At 38.7% G+C, this 5,972-nt stretch overlaps 1 pseudogene; it reads right to left on the bottom strand.

Annotated features, from left to right (window-relative positions):
• Window positions 1-5,254, bottom strand: part of LOC102756888 — a 9,855-nt pseudogene extending 4,601 nt beyond the window's left edge.
• Window positions 5,255-5,972: the final 718 nt, after the last annotated feature.

Raw genomic sequence — 5,972 nt, forward strand, 5'->3', positions numbered from 1 at the left:
GTTACTTACTCCTTTACATTTATTTCTTCTTCTATCCAGGAAGGTTAAAAACAGTCAAGATCACTATATGCTATACTGTTTTACATATGAGGACATAGAGAAGCAAAATTTGCCACACCAAAATGTGTCTCTCTGGCATGAGAAACATTTTATTTTTAATAAACAAAAGGCTTAGGTAGAACCTTCGACCTTCCCAAAATTGCCTAAAAGAATTTAAGATAAGGGCTGTCTGGGGAAGAACTATCACCATGGACAGCTATAGCATAACATGAACTAGGTGTGACAGACAGAGCAACCTACAGCAAGGCTATGCGATCAAAGTCCTCTCTCTGGGACCCACTGTCTATAAATAGCCCGGCAAACATTTGTTTACTAAACACTAACTCTTACATATCCCTGTGCATTGTCTTACTTCCCTTTGAAGTTCCAGATTCCTACCTTTTTCCTTACTCCAAAATGACACGTATACCTGCCTTTGCCTTTCTGTCTCTGGAATTTTCATTCTTATGTGAATTCCCAAGTATATGTATTAAAACTTGTTTTCTCCTGTGAACCTGCCTTATGTCATTTTAATTATTTGATCAGTCATAAGAGCCAAGAGGGGAAGTGGGTAGGGGATCCCTTTCCCCGACAAGGAACTGATCCCCCGCAAAGAGAGTCTTCCTGTCTTACTTCCTGTTCTTACTATCACAGGTCTAAGTGTCTTGTCTAGAAGGGAAGATTATGGATTCATGAAATTTAGCACTATTACATGATGGTGTCTTAGAATTTTATGGCATGATTCTCAAAATTCAAAGACTCCGAAAGCTTTCAATTACATGATCTCATTTTTATCCCACCATATTCCTGGGGTTGAGATCTGGAATATCACCTTGATTTAACCTAGGCAAGGTATGAGGCTTGAGAGAATTAATGAACACATGGCAGTGGATCACGGCATGATGGAGAGGCTAAATCTGGGCTTCATTGTGGATTCTGCTGCTCTCTGGACCATTATCTAAGCTCCGGAATCCTTCGGTGCTTCTTCCCCTTTAGTCTAACTTGGTGATGGGCTATAGCTCCAGTACCTTGAAGTATCCCTGTAGCTCAACTCCCTCTTTAGAGCATAAAATGGCTTTCAATAAATACTTGTCGAATACACAAATGTGTAGGTTAATAAGTGAATGAGTGCATGAAAACATTGGGACTAAAATTTAGCGTGATTAATTTTCAGGCCTTTCCCCTGTCCTTTTCCTTTATAAACATAAAAAAATAACTATGTGAACTTTCATCATGATATGAAAGTCCCTCAGTGTCTGAGGGAAATTTGTTTTAGGACCCCCCCACCCTCAAAGATCCAGGGATGCTCATGTTCCTTATATAAAATGGTGTAGCATTTGCATATAACCAAATGCACAACCTCCTCTATATTTTAAATGATCTCTAGATTAATTATAATTGATTGAACCTACAGATGTGAAACCTGCACATACACAGGGCCTACTATACTATTACTAATAACAAACCCAAGTAGCAATAAAAATTAGAACATTCAATACTTATTTCAAAATAAATTAAAGGGAAACAACTACCAGTTACTTTTAAGAATTTCACACACCAAAAAAAAAATGGCTAACTATATATCTCAGGAACTGAAAAATGAAGAAAGTGCAATATTTATGTTATGCCAAAATCCTAATCCAAAGTTTGTGTGGTAAAGCTCCTAATTAGAAGCTTAAATTATAGACTATATTTGGAGGATTGACAGAGATGTTCCTTTTTAAAGGGCAAAATATGTTTTGACTAAATGAATCACTGAAAAGCATGTTTTAAGAAACATTCTCAAAAATTCCTAAGTTCATCTGTTAGACAAGAAATGCAAAGTATATTGGCTAATATAACCTTTTCTGTATCTCATTAAAACATCTTGAGAACAGTTCATTCTGAATACTTTGTTGCCTCTTTTAAAAAAATCACATAACCTACTTTAGTTGAAAATATAAATTTTCAGTAAAATTGTTATGAATTTAAACCACTGTTAAAATATCATTGAATATACAGAGCACTATGATTTGGGAAAACCCAGTTCCACAAGATATTTAGAAAGATTTATCATCCATGAATTCAGAATTATCATCAATTAAAATACTTCCTCCCTTATGATATGTATTACTGAATGGAAAACACCATTGCCATAACCAGTTTGGCTCAGTGGATAGAGCGTCGGCCTGCGGACTGAAGGGTCCCAGGTTTGATTCCAATCAAGGGCATGTACCTTGGTTGCGAGCACATCCCCAATAGGGGATTCCTAATGCACATCCTTTTAGCCTATCTAGTCACTGCCCCTTCCTTAAATAATCTGTTCTTGCCTATTTACCTGAATACTCCCATTTTACAGAGGCCATAAACCATGAACCATACACAACCCCCGGAGTGGGTTATCAGCCCTGGCACCAGGCCAGGCCTCTAGGTGTGGTCTCATGGCCCCCATCCCAACACATGGGGCTTTTTGCAAAGCCCGTGAAAGGTCTGGAAGTCTGATCCATGTATGGAGGACAAAGAAACCAAAGGGTATAAAGAGAAAGCTTCCTCCATATTGGCTCACTCAGGATTTGGAAACAGGTTCCCCTGAGTCATGGTACTAGGACATCTGGAAATAAATGGGTTTTTCCTGTATCTCCAGGTACTCCTGTGTATTTTTTGGTCACCTGGTAAATTCTGTAACACAACTAGCTCTGTACTTTTTAATGTAAATTCAAAACCGCAGTAAAAATGAATTTATTCAGAGTCTCAAAGTACTTTATAAGCAATAAGTGGCAAATGCTGAGATTATTCTCACATTACAGAAAACCTACTATAGCAAGGACTGCTATATTCATTAATTCTATCCTCATAAATTTTCTTAAATCCTTTTGGGAATCACATGAGCGATAACTAAATCAAAACATATCCATATATTTATTCAACAAATAATTATGAAGTATCATATGATGAGTTTATTTACATCCTTTGAGTGCTTATCAAGATGAAGAAGATATGGATTCTGCCATTAAGAAAACTTAAAGACAAATGGACAAAGAGGACATGTAGCTCCTACAAGGCAGAAAGTAGTGACACATACAGATAAAGTGGGAATTTAGATTAAGAAATGGATTGAATTACTTGATATTACTGGGAAGAGAGAAAGCTCTGAGCTCTATCTTTAAAATATGGGTTTGCTTTTTGTCATATGGGCATGAGGAGAAAAGCATTCTGGGACACTGAGGCAGGAAAAAGCATAAGCAAGGACTCAGAAAGGAAAACATGTGGTGAGTATGTGCAATTGAAGCAGCTTAGTTCAGCAGGACGGAAGGTTTGTTAATAGAATAGAAAAGATAAAGAGGGTAATGCCTAGACACCTCATAATTGAGGGTCCTGAATCTAAACCAATGTAAGTTAGACTTTATGTTGTATGTATTAGGGGATCCACTGAAAAGTTATTAGTAGGGGAAGGACTAACAGAACTGTATTTCAGGAAGTTTTATCCCAACAACGCGTAAAAACTAAATAAGGAAGAGCCAGGTGTCAGGAAGAACAGTAAAAGCTTCTATGAAATGGGCCAGGAAATTAGATTCTGATCTACAGCATAGTCACTTGGGATCAAAGATAAAACTAATGGGAGCTAATGGGATTGATGTGTAAGGCAAGGAAATGAGCAAACAGAAGATGATTTGGTGACTGGATAGAGATCCTGCTGACAAAAGTGGAAAACTGGGAGAGAGAATGTTAGGGAGGGAAACATTGGCCAAAAGAACAATTACTGAACACCTCCAGACAAAATTCTAAGCTCCTTGCTTGTGTTATCTGAGTGCAACTGAGGCAGTTAAGGTGATTTGACTTAGGTCACAAAATTAGTAAGTAAGATTCTGGAAAGATAATCAGTTCAATCTGTGTCATACTGAGTTAGAGGAAGAGGTATAGAATGCAGGTGACAGTACTGAGTAATAAATTCGGAATACCAGAAAGAGCAGTAGATACACAACAAATCTGGGGTGAGTCGCATGGATAGTGAAAGCCATTAAATTACAGAACATTAATGGAAAGAACACAGCATTAAAGCAATAAGGGGAAAGAGATAGTCAAAGAAAATAGTATTATCATAATTAGATAGTTATAATATTAATAATAGGAAGAGAGCAAAGGGGAGTCCAGACATCATAAGCATGGTCATCTGGGCAGCTTCACCAGGAAGCTACAGCTTCACACTTCCCAGGAAACCACTGGTCCACTCTCTGCAGATCACTGAGGGAGGGTATCAAACAAAGAGGGAGACAGACACAATTGGCTAAGGGTTGAAGCCACTGCAAGCACACAGAACCTTGAAGAGTTAAGTGGTGAAGCTCCTGGTTATAATCCCAAAGAGTTCTCTTGATCTTGTTTCACTCTTGCTCTCTTGCCCCACAACCGGCACTCCCCCATCATGTGGCCTTAAGAAGCCCCATGGCCCGTGGCCCATGGCCATGTGGACTCCACACACAGAATGCTGGACTGGAGTATGAAGTAGAGACCCTGGGCAGTGGCCTTCATGCCGCACTGAAGACAAAAACGGACTTTCCATGGCGGGATGGACGGAAATGCAACATTGGAAACCCAGGGGTTAAATTCCATGGCTCGTCCTCCTGTGTGAGTTTCAGGAAATTCCTTTCCTGGCAACATCACAAGAACTCCACTTCTGCTACCAGAGGGGAACACAAGTGGGAACCCTCTGTGGTTTGTGAGGTTCTTGGGGACACTGCTGAAACAAGCATTTGCAGAAGTCCCACGGGAGGATGAGAGGTAGAAGATTTTATTGGCATAGAGTTACATTCCTCGGGTTGTAAGGTCCCATTTACCCAAGCCGGTCCTGAAAGAGGGGCAGCTGGGAGACCAGTGTCCAGAGTTTCCATTCCAAGGTTGCAGCCGGGTGAAGTTCGACATTCAGATTAAAGTCTATTAAGTCCATGGGGGAAGCCCAACATGGCCTTGTGCCATGTGGGCAGAGGGGTCACAGGAGCCAGGCACCCTGGAGGCAACAGAGAGTGGTTCCTTTGTCTAGAAGTTTATATATTTAGATTTCCCACTCTTGCAGTGGCCATGCCGATCCTGGCCAATTACCTGTTTCCAGGTATGACGGGCAAGCATTTTCCCATGTCACAGACTTCATTGGGCATGTTTCTAAACTGCCTTTGTCCATGAGCAGAGAACAGACTCGGGCAGTGTTAAATGTAGCTTTTTGGCAAAGCTGTATAAAACGCATGCCTATATTTAGTCTTCCCTTTTACTTCTTTCCTGTTAAATATGGTATCACTTCCACCACCAGTAACAGATAGGGACACAGAGGGTACCCCACCAATATCAATAAAAGGTAAACACTTTTTATCTTTTAGAATTTTTATCTCACAAAGATAGAAGATGCACTGAATATGAAAAATATGAAAGACAAACCCTGAAACTGCACAGGCCACATAGTTTAAGTATTATTTGATCTCATTTTGTAAACTGAGAAGTTAATCTAAAGGAAAAATGGTAACTGAATTTTCCACTTCAACATTTCTTAATTAATAAAACTAACACCACATACATTATATTAATAAATGATATTTATTTTAATTACATTTTGAGAACTTACTTCTCATCCCAGGTTGAGAGTTTGATAATTAATCATAAATCTCATAAAACATGATAAATTGCAGTTTGATTTTTTAATTACCTAATAATTAATAGCACTATATGTTACAACTAATTTAAATTTTTAAAAATTGCTAGAATCTAGAGAAATAGAATGCTAAAGCATTTTAACAACATTGACTAGAACAAAAAAAAAAGAAAAATATAATGTAAAAGGGAAATAAAGAAGAGGAAGAATCAATCAAGGCAGGGGTTCTCAACCTGTGGGCCTTGACCCGTTTGGGAGTCGAATGACCTTTTCACAGGGGTCGCCTAAGACCATCAGAAAACACATATATAATTACATA

Source organism: Myotis davidii, unplaced genomic scaffold (genome assembly GCF_000327345.1).
Source record: "Myotis davidii unplaced genomic scaffold, ASM32734v1 scaffold225, whole genome shotgun sequence".
NCBI classification, from domain to species: domain Eukaryota; kingdom Metazoa; phylum Chordata; class Mammalia; order Chiroptera; family Vespertilionidae; genus Myotis; species Myotis davidii.